Below are 12,951 nucleotides of genomic sequence, written 5' to 3'. Positions count from 1 at the left end.
GAACACGCATCGGATCGGAAACGCCTGCAAAATGCCCGATTTCATCCGATATATATCGGCCCGAATGCCCGAAATCGGATGAAATCGGGCATTATCGTCCTAATGTATGGGGCCCTTAAGACGTGTGTAGTACCTTAAACACAGACGTGTATTTCCTAAACCTGTCCAGCAACTATAATATTAAAATGACCCCATCCCATCCACGCACGCACTGCTTTAATCTTATAAATCAATAATTATCCATGAAAGCAACCTAATCTTTATCATTTCCTGGGCCCTACAACAATAAAATAAATATGTGAAACAAATGCAAAAGGAAAAATCTAATTAGAGAGAAACCCTCTCTGCCCCAAAATGATTGCTGAAGTTAACTGAAATAAAACAGAACAGACATTACCTACTTTAATTGCATTAAAAAAAAGCTGACAGTTGAAAAGCATTATTACATATTGATTTCATGCTAACTTAAAAGAAGCAATGTGTGTGGCAATCCTTAAAATTAAGTACCTTTGTAATAATTGCTTTAAAAAAAACCTCTTTTGTGTGAAGGATTAAACAGCATAATATCAAAAGGACATAAAATTAAACCAGTTCTACGAAGAAAAGAAAATATAAATATGTTACAAAAAGCAGATCTATTTTTAATGAATCCATCTAAGCTCTTTCTTCTTGCTTTGCATGCTGGATATCATGAATAGAGAAGAATAGGAACATTGATTTGTAAGCGGAATTTAAAAAGAATCGAAATATTGCAACATGAAGTAAAATATCCCGGAGTCTACTGCCGAGAAATCACACAGGCTGCAGAAACATAAAGGTAAAAATGTAAGAATGATGACACGATAATGTCAATTGCTGTAGGGGAAAGTGACCAGGGTGTCATTATTTCAGGTAACTTAAAAGTACTCAAATCCTGATTGTTTCGAGGTTACAATCAAAATCAAAAATAAGGAATAGATAATGAACTCTGCTAAAAACAGTGAATTCTGTATATGACTGAATAAAGTATGTGTCCTCTATTGTTGATTGGGGAATATGATGCATCTTGAACACTGAAGGCTTGTTTACACCTATACACTGCTAATGTACTTTCCACCTGTTCACTATGGGGCATATTTCTCACAATCCACATTTTTAGTGCAGATGTGATAAATAATTTTGGGTGTGAATTCGCAAAGTGAAAATTTGAATTTTCACGCAAATTTACTAAGTTTCTCTTGCACGGAGCCTGTCCTGGCAGAGCTGGAAGCAGTATGATAGTGCAAAGCTGTCACACTGCTTTGTGGTTCAGGTCCTCGGCGCACAGTGTGCATGCGTTGGCTGGTGTATGCGTCTCAGGGGGCGACCAGTGGCTCCTTCTTTGTAAAGATTTGCGAACTGGTAGCCCGTAGGCTTTTATCGGAAAATGCTGTCTGGAGATTGTAAATCTGACAGCTTCACAGCCTCCACAGAAAACTATGGGCGCTGTGGCTGATGTCAGAAATGAGGGGGCCACAGCAGCGGTCTCTCCATGGCACATTTGGGGGAAGGCTGTTTTCGGGGTATATCCCACAAACAGTATTTTATCATTAAGCTCTTTGGCTGAAAAGCACTATAAAAATAGTATTAATTTCTCTTATTACTCATTGTCCCCACTGCATTCTGTAATGTAAATGCTGCATTCATTACTTCAGAAATAGTGCAACGGTTTTCTCAATCATTAACATGGGCAACGTATATGCTAGACTTTATTTGTAAAAGTACAACAGCTACAAATTACTTGGAAAATGCATTAAAATTAGAGATGAGCGGGTTCGGTTCCTCGAGATCCGAACCCCCCCCGAACTTCACCCATTTTACACGGTTCCGAGGCAGCCTCGGATCTTCCCGCCTTGCGCGGTTAACCCGAGCGCGCCCGAACGGCATCATCCCGCTGTTGTATTCTCACAAGATTCGTATTGCATATAAAGAGCCGCGCGTCGCCGCCATTTTCACTCGTGCATTGGAGATGATAGCGAGAGGACATGGCTGTGTTCTCTCAGTTTCTGTGTTCAGTGTGCTGCAAATATCTGTGCTCAGTGTGCTGCAAATATCTGTGCTCAGTGTGCTGCAAATATCTACGTTCTCTGCCTGAAAACGCTCCATATCTGTGCTGCATTGTAGTATATAGTAGGAGGACAGAGCAGAATTTTGCTGACCCCCAGTATATATATAGCAGTACGGTACAGAAGTCCATTGCTCTACCTCTGTGTCGTCAAGTATACTATCCATATCTGTGCTGCATTGTAGTTGTGCGCAGTATATAGTAGGAGGACAGTGCAGAATTTTGCTGACCCCCAGTTTATATATAGCAGTATGGTACAGTAGTCCATTGCTCTACCTCTGTGTCGTCAAGTATACTATCCATATCTGTGCTGCATTGTAGTTGTGCGCAGTATATAGTAGAAGGAAAGTGCAGAATTTTGCTGACCACCAGTATATGTATAGCAGTACCGTACAGTAGTCCATTGCTCTACCTCTGTGTCGTCAAGTATACAATCCATATCTGTGCTGCATTGTAGTTGTGCGCAGTATATAGTAGGAGGACAGTGCAGTATTTTGCTGACCACCAGTATATATATATATATATTTATCTCTGCATCATGTGCTGTTTGGGGACTATTTTTTTTAAGTGCCATCCTGTCTGACATTGCAGTGCCACTCCTAGATGGGCCAGGTGTTTGTGTCGGCCACTTGGGTCGCTTTGCTTAGCCATCCAGCGACCTTGGTGCACCTCTTTTTTTCTTTGCATCATGTGCTGTTTGGGGACTATTTTTTTAAGTGCCATCCTGTCTGACACTGCAGTGCCACTCCTAGATGGGCCAGGTGTTTGTGTCGGCCACTTGGCTCGCTTAGCTTAGCCATCCAGCGACTTTGGTGCACCTCTTTTTTTCTTTGCATCATGTGCTGTTTGGGGACTATTTTTTTAAGTGCCTTCCTGTCTGACACTGCAGTGCCACTCCTAGATGGGCCAGGTGTTTGTGCCGGCCACTTGGGTCGCTTAGCTTAGTCATCCAGCGACCTCGGTGCAAATTTTAGGACTAAAAATAATATTGTGAGGTGTGAGGTGTTCAGAATAGACTGGAAATGAGTGTAAATTATGGTTATTGAAGTTATTAATACTATGGGATCAAAATTACCCCCACATTCTATGATTTAAGCTGTTTTTGAGGGGGTTTTGAAAAAAAAACACCCGAATCCAAAACACACCCGAATCCGACAAAAAAATTTCAGGGAGGTTTTGCCAAAACACGGCCGCGGAACCGAATCCAAAACCAAAACACAAAACCCGAAAAATGTCTGGTGCACATCACTAATTAAAATAATAAAAATGTGCACTAGTTTTCATGCGTTTATATACATATATATACATATATATATATATATATATATATATATATACACATACACACACACACACACACACACACACACACACACACACACGGGGAGAGAGATTTATGTCACATATATATATATATATATATATATATATATATATATATTTACTTTTTTTTTTTTTGCTATTAGTTATTATCTATTAGAAGCAGAAATTAATTAATAGCAGCAATGAGTGCACCTTGTGAATATGACGACTTGTTGTCACTGATGTACAGTATGAATCTTTCAGAAACAAAAGAAGTGGATGTTTTTAGTCACAAGCAATAATGTCCCTATGGGAAGTTCAGGCTATTCAGGTCACATATGTAACTACAATCGTGCAGAGCACCTGGACTGCCATGAGGGGGGTATCGTGGGCACAGCTGTCCTAGGCCCGGCCTCTCTGTCAGAGAGGGGAGGGATCGGACCACCCGCCGCCATCCGCCCACAGCTCTCTATTGAAAATGTCCCTCCCAAAATGGCCACAACCTCAGAGGAGAGTTATTAAAGATACTGTAGGAGGCCCCTAGTTTCTTTAATAACTGTCTCCTCTGAGGCAGTGCCCATTTTGGGAGGGATGTTTTCAATGGTGTGAAGCAGGCAGGTGTGAAACGCAGTCCCCGCCTGGATGATAGGCCCACAGCGGCAGTGACAGCGGCAGTAGCGGGCGAGTGGGGAATCCCCTCACAACAAGCAGAACCCCTGTCATTGAGCAGAACCCCTGACAACGAGCAAGTACTTGCATAATTACTGTGTGTCCATAATATGGTCACAAGGGCATTAATGCGGGGGTCATAATATGGTGTCAGGGGCATTACTGTGTGGGGAATAATATGGTGACAGGGGCATTACTGTGGGGACTGTGGGGGTGGTGGGGCTGTCCATTTGGTCAGTCCCAGGCACCACAATTTCTTATGGTAGCCCTGCAGGGCATGTCTTTTTTGACTACCTGATTTTAGAGGTGTGCACATATGTTTTAAAATTCCAGTTACACATTTAGGACAGTACATAAAAAGGCACTTTGATTACAGTACTAAAACAGAAGTGACAAGTAATAAATACAATCCTAACTCTTCACTCAGAGCAGGTAATCAAGCAGTATCTTATGACAAACGCTAAACTTTAAATGATTAATAAGGAGGTCCAAAGTGGAAATAATGGTCTTATTTCAGTTTCCACCAAAGCTGTGCACAATAACCATGTACCCACATATGTAAGTGCAAATTAATTTTACTTGGGTGTTTCTAATGGCTGGAAGTGGGCATGCACTTATCATAAATTCATGCAATAGTGTGTAAAAATAGAAGCAGTACTGGCCTGCGGAGATTGCCGTTCATTAAGAGCTCCATTGTTTTTGTCCTAATTAACTTTTAAAACCTTACAATACTAACCAAATTCAAACCATCAAGTATAGTAAATCCAATGGCATGTACTCTCTTAGAATAGCTATGCCAAATAAATTAACCGATTATTAACAATATATAACTGAAATAAAGACACGGATACAGTAACAGTAAATTATCTAGGATTGTGAAACCAGAATGATGAAAGTGATACATACACATTCAATGATCAGACCCCTAGTCATCATCCTTTTGGTGTGTCTGCAGACCAGCTTTTTACATTTAGAGAGCTATATAATTATTAGCAATATTATTTAATTACAATTAATATGTCACATATGCCCAAAGTGTCCTAATTTACAATTAGTGTCCTAATTACAATTAATATGTCACATATGCCCAAAGTGTCCTAATTTACTTGGGTTTGTTTTATTTTTGTGAGCTTTCTAAGTCTCCCAGAGGGGCTGCAGTTAATTTACTGGCTGTCGGGATCCCAGCAACAGGAGATCGATGATGGAATCCCGACAGCCAGCGAAATGCTGCCGGTTGGAATCCGACCAAAGCCCTGAATTCCCATTCGGGTGGTGGTCCAAGCCACCATCCGAGGGGGAATATAATAGTGTGGCGAGCAAAGCTCGCCACTGGACCCGAAGCACGGTGAGCCCAGCGAGCCTGTGAGGGGACTCATTGCACTCGCTGCTTGGATTCTGGCTGTCGGGATTCTGGCTGTCGGGATTCTGGCTGTCAGGATTCTGGCATCGGTCTCCTGGCCGCCGATATTCCGACCACCAGTATTACCGGACCCGACTAGAGTGCCTAGTAGCTAGTGATGAGCGGGTTCGGTTTCCGAGAAACCGAACCCCCCCGAGCTTTACCTTTTTTACACGGGTCCGAGCAGACTCGGATCCTCCCGCCTTGCTCGGCTAACCCGAGCGCGCCCGAACGTCATCATCCCGCTGTCGGATTCTCGCGAGATTCGGATTCTATAAGCAGCCATTTTCACACGTGCATTGGAGATGATAGGGAGAGGACGTGGCTGGCGTCCTCTCCGTTTAGTAGAAGTCAGAAGACAGTTGATTTGATTGCTTGTGCTTGTTTATTACTATAATTGTGGGGAGGATTGGGGAGCAGCTGTTAGGAGGAGTACAGTGCAGAGTTTAGTTTTTTTTATCCGTTCTCTGCCTGAAAAAAACGCTCCATACCATATCTGTGCTCAGTGTTCTGCATGATATATCTGTGCTGAGTGCTCACACTGCTTAATTGTGGGGACTGGGGAGCAGCTATAGCAGGAGTACAGTGCAGAGTTTTACTGACAGTGACCACCAGTATACGTTTGTCTGCCTGAAAAACACTCCATATCTGTGCTCACAGTGTGCTGCTTTATTGTGGGGACTGGGGACCACCAGTATAATTAATATTATATATAGGAGGAGTACAGTGCAGAGTGCACTGCTGTACCTACCTCTGTGTCGTCATCCATTAAGTATACTATCCATCTACATTCCTATACCTGTGGTGCATTTTAGTTTAGCAGTTTGCTGACAGTGTCCACCAGGTCCAGTATATACTGTATATAGCAGTACGGTAGGCCACTGCTGTGTACCTACCTCTGTGTCGTCACTCGTCATCCATAAAGTATGCTAGTATCCATCCATCTACATTGTATACCTGTGGTGCCTTTTTTTTAGACTAGTTTAGCAGTTTGCTGACAGTGTCCACCAGGTCCAGTATACTGTATATAGCAGTACGGTAGGCCACTGCTGTGTACCTACCTCTGTGTCGTCACTCGTCATCCATAAAGTATACTAGTATCCATCCATCTACATTGTATACCTGTGGTGCCTTTTTTTTAGACTAGTTTAGCAGTTCGCTGACAGTGTCCACCAGGTCCAGTATACTGTATATAGCAGTACGGTAGGCCACTGCTGTGTACCTACCTCTGTGTCGTCACTCGTCATCCATAAAGTAAACTAGTATCCATCCATCTACATTGTATACCTGTGGTGCCTTTTTTTTAGACTAGTTTAGCAGTTTGCTGACAGTGTCCACCAGGTCCAGCATACTGTATATAGCAGTACGGTAGGCCACTGCTGTGTACCTACCTCTGTGCCGTCACTCGTCATCCATAAAGTATACTAGTATCCATCCATCTACATTGTATACCTGTGGTGCCTTTTTTTTAGACTAGTTTAGCAGTTCGCTGACAGTGTCCACCAGGTCCAGTATACTGTATATAGCAGTACGGTAGGCCACTGCTGTGTACCTACCTCTGTATCATCACTCGTCATCCATAAAGTATACTAGTATCCATCCATCTACATTGTATACCTGTGGTGCCTTTTTTTTAGACTAGTTTAGCAGTTTGCTGACAGTGTCCACCAGGTCCAGTATACTGTATATAGCAGTACGGTAGGCCACTGCTGTGTACCTACCTCTGTGTCGTCACTCGTCATCCATAAAGTATACTAGTATCCATCCATCTACATTGTATACCTGTGGTGCCTTTTTTTTAGACTAGTGTAGCAGTTCGCTGACAGTGTCCACCAGGTCCAGTATACTGTATATAGCAGTACGGTAGGCCACTGCTGTGTACCTACCTCTGTGTCGTCACTCGTTATCCATAAAGTATACTAGTATCCATCCATCTACATTGTATACCTGTGGTGCCTTTTTTTTAGACTAGTTTAGCAGTTCGCTGACAGTGTCCACCAGGTCCAGTATACTGTATACAGCAGTACGGTAGGCCACTGCTGTGTACCTACCTCTGTGTCATCACTCGTCATCCATAAAGTATACTAGTATCCATCCATCTACATTGTATACCTGTGGTGCCTTTTTTTTAGATTAGTTTAGCAGTTCGCTGACAGTGTCCACCAGGTCCAGTATACTGTATATAGCAGTACGGTAGGCCACTGCTGTGTACCTACCTCTGTGTCATCACTCGTCATCCATAAAGTATACTAGTATCCATCCATCTACATTGTTTACCTGTGGTGCCTTTTTTTTAGACTAGTTTAGCAGTTTGCTGACAGTGTCCACCAGGTCCAGTATACTGTATATAGCAGTACGGTAGGCCACTGCTGTGTACCTACCTCTGTGTCGTCACTCGTCATCCATAAAGTATACTAGTATCCATCCATCTACATTGTATACCTGTGGTGCCTTTTTTTTAGACTAGTTTAGCAGTTCGCTGACAGTGTCCACCAGGTCCAGTATACTGTATATAGCAGTACGGTAGGCCACTGCTGTGTACCTACCTCTGTGTCATCACTCGTCATCCATAAAGTATACTAGTATCCATCCATCTACATTGTATACCTGTGGTGCCTTTTTTATAGACTAGTTTAGCAGTTCGCTGACAGTGTCCACCAGGTTCAGTATACTGTATATAGCAGTACGGTAGGCCACTGCTGTGTACCTACCTCTGTGTCGTCACTCATCATCCATAAAGTATACTAGTATCCATCCATCTACATTGTATACCTGTGGTGCCTTTTTTTTAGACTAGTTTAGCAGTTTGCTGACAGTGTCCACCAGGTCCAGTATACTGTATATAGCAGTACGGTAGGCCACTGCTGTGTACCTACCTCTGTGTCGTCACTTGTCATCCATAAAGTATACTAGTATCCATCCATCTATATTGTATACCTGTGGTGCCTTTTTTTTTCTTTGCATCATGTGCTGTTTGGGGAGTATTTTTTGGAAGGGCCATCCTGTCTTGATTGACACTGCAGTGCCACTCCTAGATGGGCCAGGTGTTTGTGTCGGCCACTTGTGTCGCTTAGCTTAGTCACACAGCCACCTTGGTGCACCTCTTTTTTTCTTTGCATCATGTGCTGTTTGGGGAGTATTTTTTGGAAGGGCCATCCTGTCTTGATTGACACTGCAGTGCCACTCCTAGATGGGCCAGGTGTTTGTGTCGGCCACTTGTGTCGCTTAGCTTAGTCACACAGCCACCTTGGTGCGCCTCTTTTTTTCTTTGCATCATGTGCTGTTTGGGGAGTATTTTTTGGAAGGGCCATCCTGTCTTGATTGACACTGCAGTGCCACTCCTAGATGGACCAGGTGTTTGTGTCGGCCACTTGTGTCGCTTAGCTTAGTCACACAGCCACCTTGGTGCGCCTCTTTTTTTCTTTGCATCATGTGCTGTTTGGGGAGTATTTTTTGGAAGGGCCATCCTGTCTTGATTGACACTGCAGTGCCACTCCTAGATGGGACAGGTGTTTGTGTCGGCCACTTGTGTCGCTTAGCTTAGTCACACAGCCACCTTGGTGCGCCTCTTTTTTTCTTTGCATCATGTGCTGTTTGGGGAGTATTTTTTGGAAGGGCCATCCTGCCTGACACTGCAGTGCCACTCCTAGATGGGCCAGGTGTTTGTGTCGGCCACTTGTGTCGCTTAGCTTAGTCACACAGCGACCTTGGTGCGCCTCTTTTTTTCTTTGCATCATGTGCTGTTTGGGGAGTATTTTTTGGAAGGGCCATCCTGCCTGACACTGCAGTGCCACTCCTAGATGGGCCAGGTGTTTGTGTCGGCCACTTGGGTCGCTTAGCTTAGCCATCCAGCGACCTCGGGGCAAATTTTAGGACTAAAAATAATATTGTGAGGTGTGAGGTGTTCAGAATAGACTGAAAATTAGTGGAAATTATGGTTATTGAGGTTAATAATACTATGGGATCAAAATGACCCCCAAATTCTATGATTTAAGCTGTTTTTGAGGTTTTTTTTTAAAAAAACACCCGAATCCAAAACACACCCGAATCCGACAAACATTTTTCGGTAAGGTTTTGCCAAAACGCGTCCGAATCCAAAACACGGCCGCGGAACCGAACCCAAAACCAAAACACAAAACCCAAAAAATTTCCGGTGCACATCACTACTAGTAGCACATCCATTTTGCCACAAAATGTTTGTCCATTCACCATTTGGACCAAAATGACTGCCAATCTTTTGATTAGACAATTTTGCAACCTGGTAATGGCCATCGTCCAACTTTTTAAGCAACTTTTAAATGTGATATTACAAGTTTTGATCTAACAATACAGCATATATAGGAACCTAGAGGCTAGCAACACATTGCCAGATTGATTGCTATGGATAACAGCACATTTATACTATTCACATCACAATAGTTAAAAAATCCATAATGTCCTGTCATCCATATCTGTCCACAGTCACTTGTTTTAAAATCTTGCTAAAGTTGGGTGCACATTGAAACAGTATATACTCAGTCGATATGTCAGCCCGGCGAGCCAACATATCGGAACCTGGGTACACACTTGGAGATGTTAATGAAGGACGGAACAATCACTGTTCCTTCCTTCATTAGCATACATGTGTGCTGGCGATATCATCAGGTATGATGTGCAGCACATCAAACCTGACGACGTCGATAGCGACTGTGGGCACCTGCATATTGGACATATACACTGCCCGATATGCGCCAAATTGAGTGATATGTTGGTCCGATCCACTGGATCAGATGACATATTGCTCAGTGTGTACCCAGCTTTTTAAACTATATATTATATAGTTCCAAACCATGTTATCTGTCTATTATATCCAAGTAACATATAACGACATTTGATGGGTATCCCACAGTGGTGCAGTATAAATAATTGCAATCAATAGAGACTAGAGATGAGCGGATTCGGTTTTACTCGGTTTTACTCGGTTCTCAAAACGACATCTTATTGGCTCACGGATGTCACATGTTTTGGATAGCCAATAAGATTCGGTTTTGAGAACCGAGTAAAACCGAGTAAAACCGAATCCGCATAGGAGACAACATTATAGTGAAAAAATTAGCACAGGCATGCTTGCATCCAATGTCTGTTTGCAAAGGTCTAATGTATTTCCCATGTTATCTTTGCAGCTGTTGGAACGTTCATGGGATGAAGTAAAATAACTTTTTCTATCACTTTTATGTCTGTGAAGTTTTCTCTTTTACCTTTCACAAGTGACACGAAAATTACTGTACAGTAGCTGTGTTAAACAGACTTGTGTAGATTGATGAGTCCATTAAAGATTTGTCTCTTTGAGATGACATCATGCAGCTATTGTTCGTCTGGCTGTGTCACCACAAATCATCTTTCTTCTTTCTAAATAACTCTGTGTATGGGCAATGGAAGTTTTAACAGCCCAAATTGTTAGTTTCACAGTGCTCATTGTATTGTTTCAGAGTTATAAGAAAGGTGAGTCCTCATATTTTGCCTTTGTTTTCTTTTTGTTCTATAATGTATCCCAGCACCCTCTTACTTGTTAAAACAGGCATGGTTAGCAGTAATTGCTGTTGACATTGTTGGGATCCTGGCCCCATCACAAGGGACAAATCTTTCTTTCACCAAGGACAGCTCGTTAGGCTGTCTCTGAACTCCAAAGCCACTTAATTAAATTGTAGAAAAAAATAGCTTGGTTCTGGTGGGAAATTTGCACACAAAGACCTTTTGGCTGGTTCTTGTCTTTCCTATTGTGCTTTTTTTTTCGCACAGCTCCCCAAACAAATATACCAGTATCAACTCTCCCTCCCATCATTCTGCAGGACTCGTACACACACTGCTTCCAACTGCTGCAAAAGCTGCTGGCGACCCTCATTAAACTAAAGAAATAAATTGGGTTTGTTAGGGAATGTTTTCCCAATGATTCACTAACAGGACTTTTCTTTCCAACACAATCAAGGATATACAAGTGCTTCAGAATAGCCCTTAACAGACTGATTGGTGAAAGACTTTGTGGAACTGAAGAGTGAAAACAGGTACATGAAAAAAGACAGTCTTTTGTTGGCCTATGTAAACACTCTGAAGAGGCTGTCCACAGTTAAACTGTCAAACCTGAGGCTTCTGTTTGTATTCACACAATTGGTCTGACAAATATTTTGGCACTTCTGTTCCTCGGCATTCCATGAGTGTATACAGCGGTCACCCTTCCCTACCAGACTGTTTCAGATGGTCATGTCCTCTTTTCAGACACTTCTATAGAAAGCTCGGCAGCACCATTATCTGTCAGCATAATAGTGACTGATAAAAGGAGAAAGCTGTGATTTTCTTGTCTTAATATTACCTCAACAAGGTGTACCCAATCTTTAAGAATGAGGAAAATTTGTCAGTTCTATATGTACAAATTTCTCCTTTCTGGGAGAAGCCCGGAGAGGAGACGCTGCAGGAGACTTCGGGGGGTGGGGCCAGGCTGTGACATCATAATTTGCATCATTTTAACCCCTTCCCCACCCTACGGACCCGCGAATACGGGAGATTATCTCTCCATCCTGCTCGCATCACTAGGGTGCGAGCAGGATGCGGGAGACCTGCCTACTCTTCCGGGGGGTGCGGGATGCTACCCTAAAAACGGGAGCCTCCCGCAGCTTCCGGGAGAGTAGACAAGTATGGTACACATACTGTAACAATTATAGTGTTGGATAAAAATAAATATTTGCGGTAGAATAACAGGGATATTTATTACAAACTGAGGGCCTGATTCAGACCACATAAATCCAATATTTATACAAATCTCAGTTGTTTAATATTCTGTGCAGTGTATGCGACAGTCAGCAGCCGTTTGATGGCGTGGATGTGGACGGGTTCAGAAAACAGAGGCGTCCCGAAGCCAGTAGCTGCACTCTCGGACACAGCTTTTCCTGCCCTGGCTGTGCAGTTTTGGAGGACATCCTGAGTAACCGATGGTCACGCAGAAGATCTGATGCTGCATCTCTGGAATGCAGCAAGCGCATCACAAAAGCCTGCATTGTGCGATTTTTCTTTTTTTTTTAAGAATGACTCCTTTTGCTTTTGCATATTTTTTGCAAATTTTAACACAGCAGCTGAATCAGGTTCATCTTCCAAGTTCCAATAAATACTTTACCACCTTACTTGTTAGGCTATTACTTACCTGAGTACATATCAGTATGAATAGTACCTGAACAAATGTATATTTAAAGATTGGGACAGCCCTCATCTCTGGATTAGCACCCCACCCACTGCCTCTCAGGCTTTTAAACAGGGAACCAGCACATTCTGACTGCACAAAAGACATAGGTATGATCCTTTTAATTATATACAAAGTCAGTTTGGGGGTGAGCTTTTGGGGCATGGAGCTCCCTATATTGCTCTGGCTGGGCCACCTTGGGGCATCACCACCTTACATTTACTTTTAACACTTATATCACATTTTGTTTGTTTTATATTTATGTAGATTTTTTCACATATTTTTTACACT

The 12,951-nt window shown here is 42.7% G+C and overlaps 1 long non-coding RNA gene across 2 annotated transcripts in view; it reads left to right on the top strand.

The window, feature by feature from the left end:
• Window positions 1–12,592, top strand: part of LOC135050964 (uncharacterized) — a 56,523-nt gene extending 43,931 nt beyond the window's left edge. For both annotated transcript variants that reach the window (XR_010241950.1, XR_010241951.1), the window contains exons 2-4: window positions 699–817; window positions 11,419–11,494; window positions 12,272–12,592. This is a non-coding gene — a long non-coding RNA (uncharacterized LOC135050964). The remainder of the gene's footprint in view (window positions 1–698; window positions 818–11,418; window positions 11,495–12,271) is intronic.
• Window positions 12,593–12,951: the final 359 nt, after the last annotated feature.

This window comes from Pseudophryne corroboree, chromosome 2 (assembly GCF_028390025.1).
Source record: "Pseudophryne corroboree isolate aPseCor3 chromosome 2, aPseCor3.hap2, whole genome shotgun sequence".
Taxonomy (NCBI): Eukaryota; Metazoa; Chordata; class Amphibia; order Anura; family Myobatrachidae; genus Pseudophryne; species Pseudophryne corroboree.
Note: the sequence above shows the minus strand (reverse complement) of the source record. Positions and strands in the feature narration are given on the sequence as shown.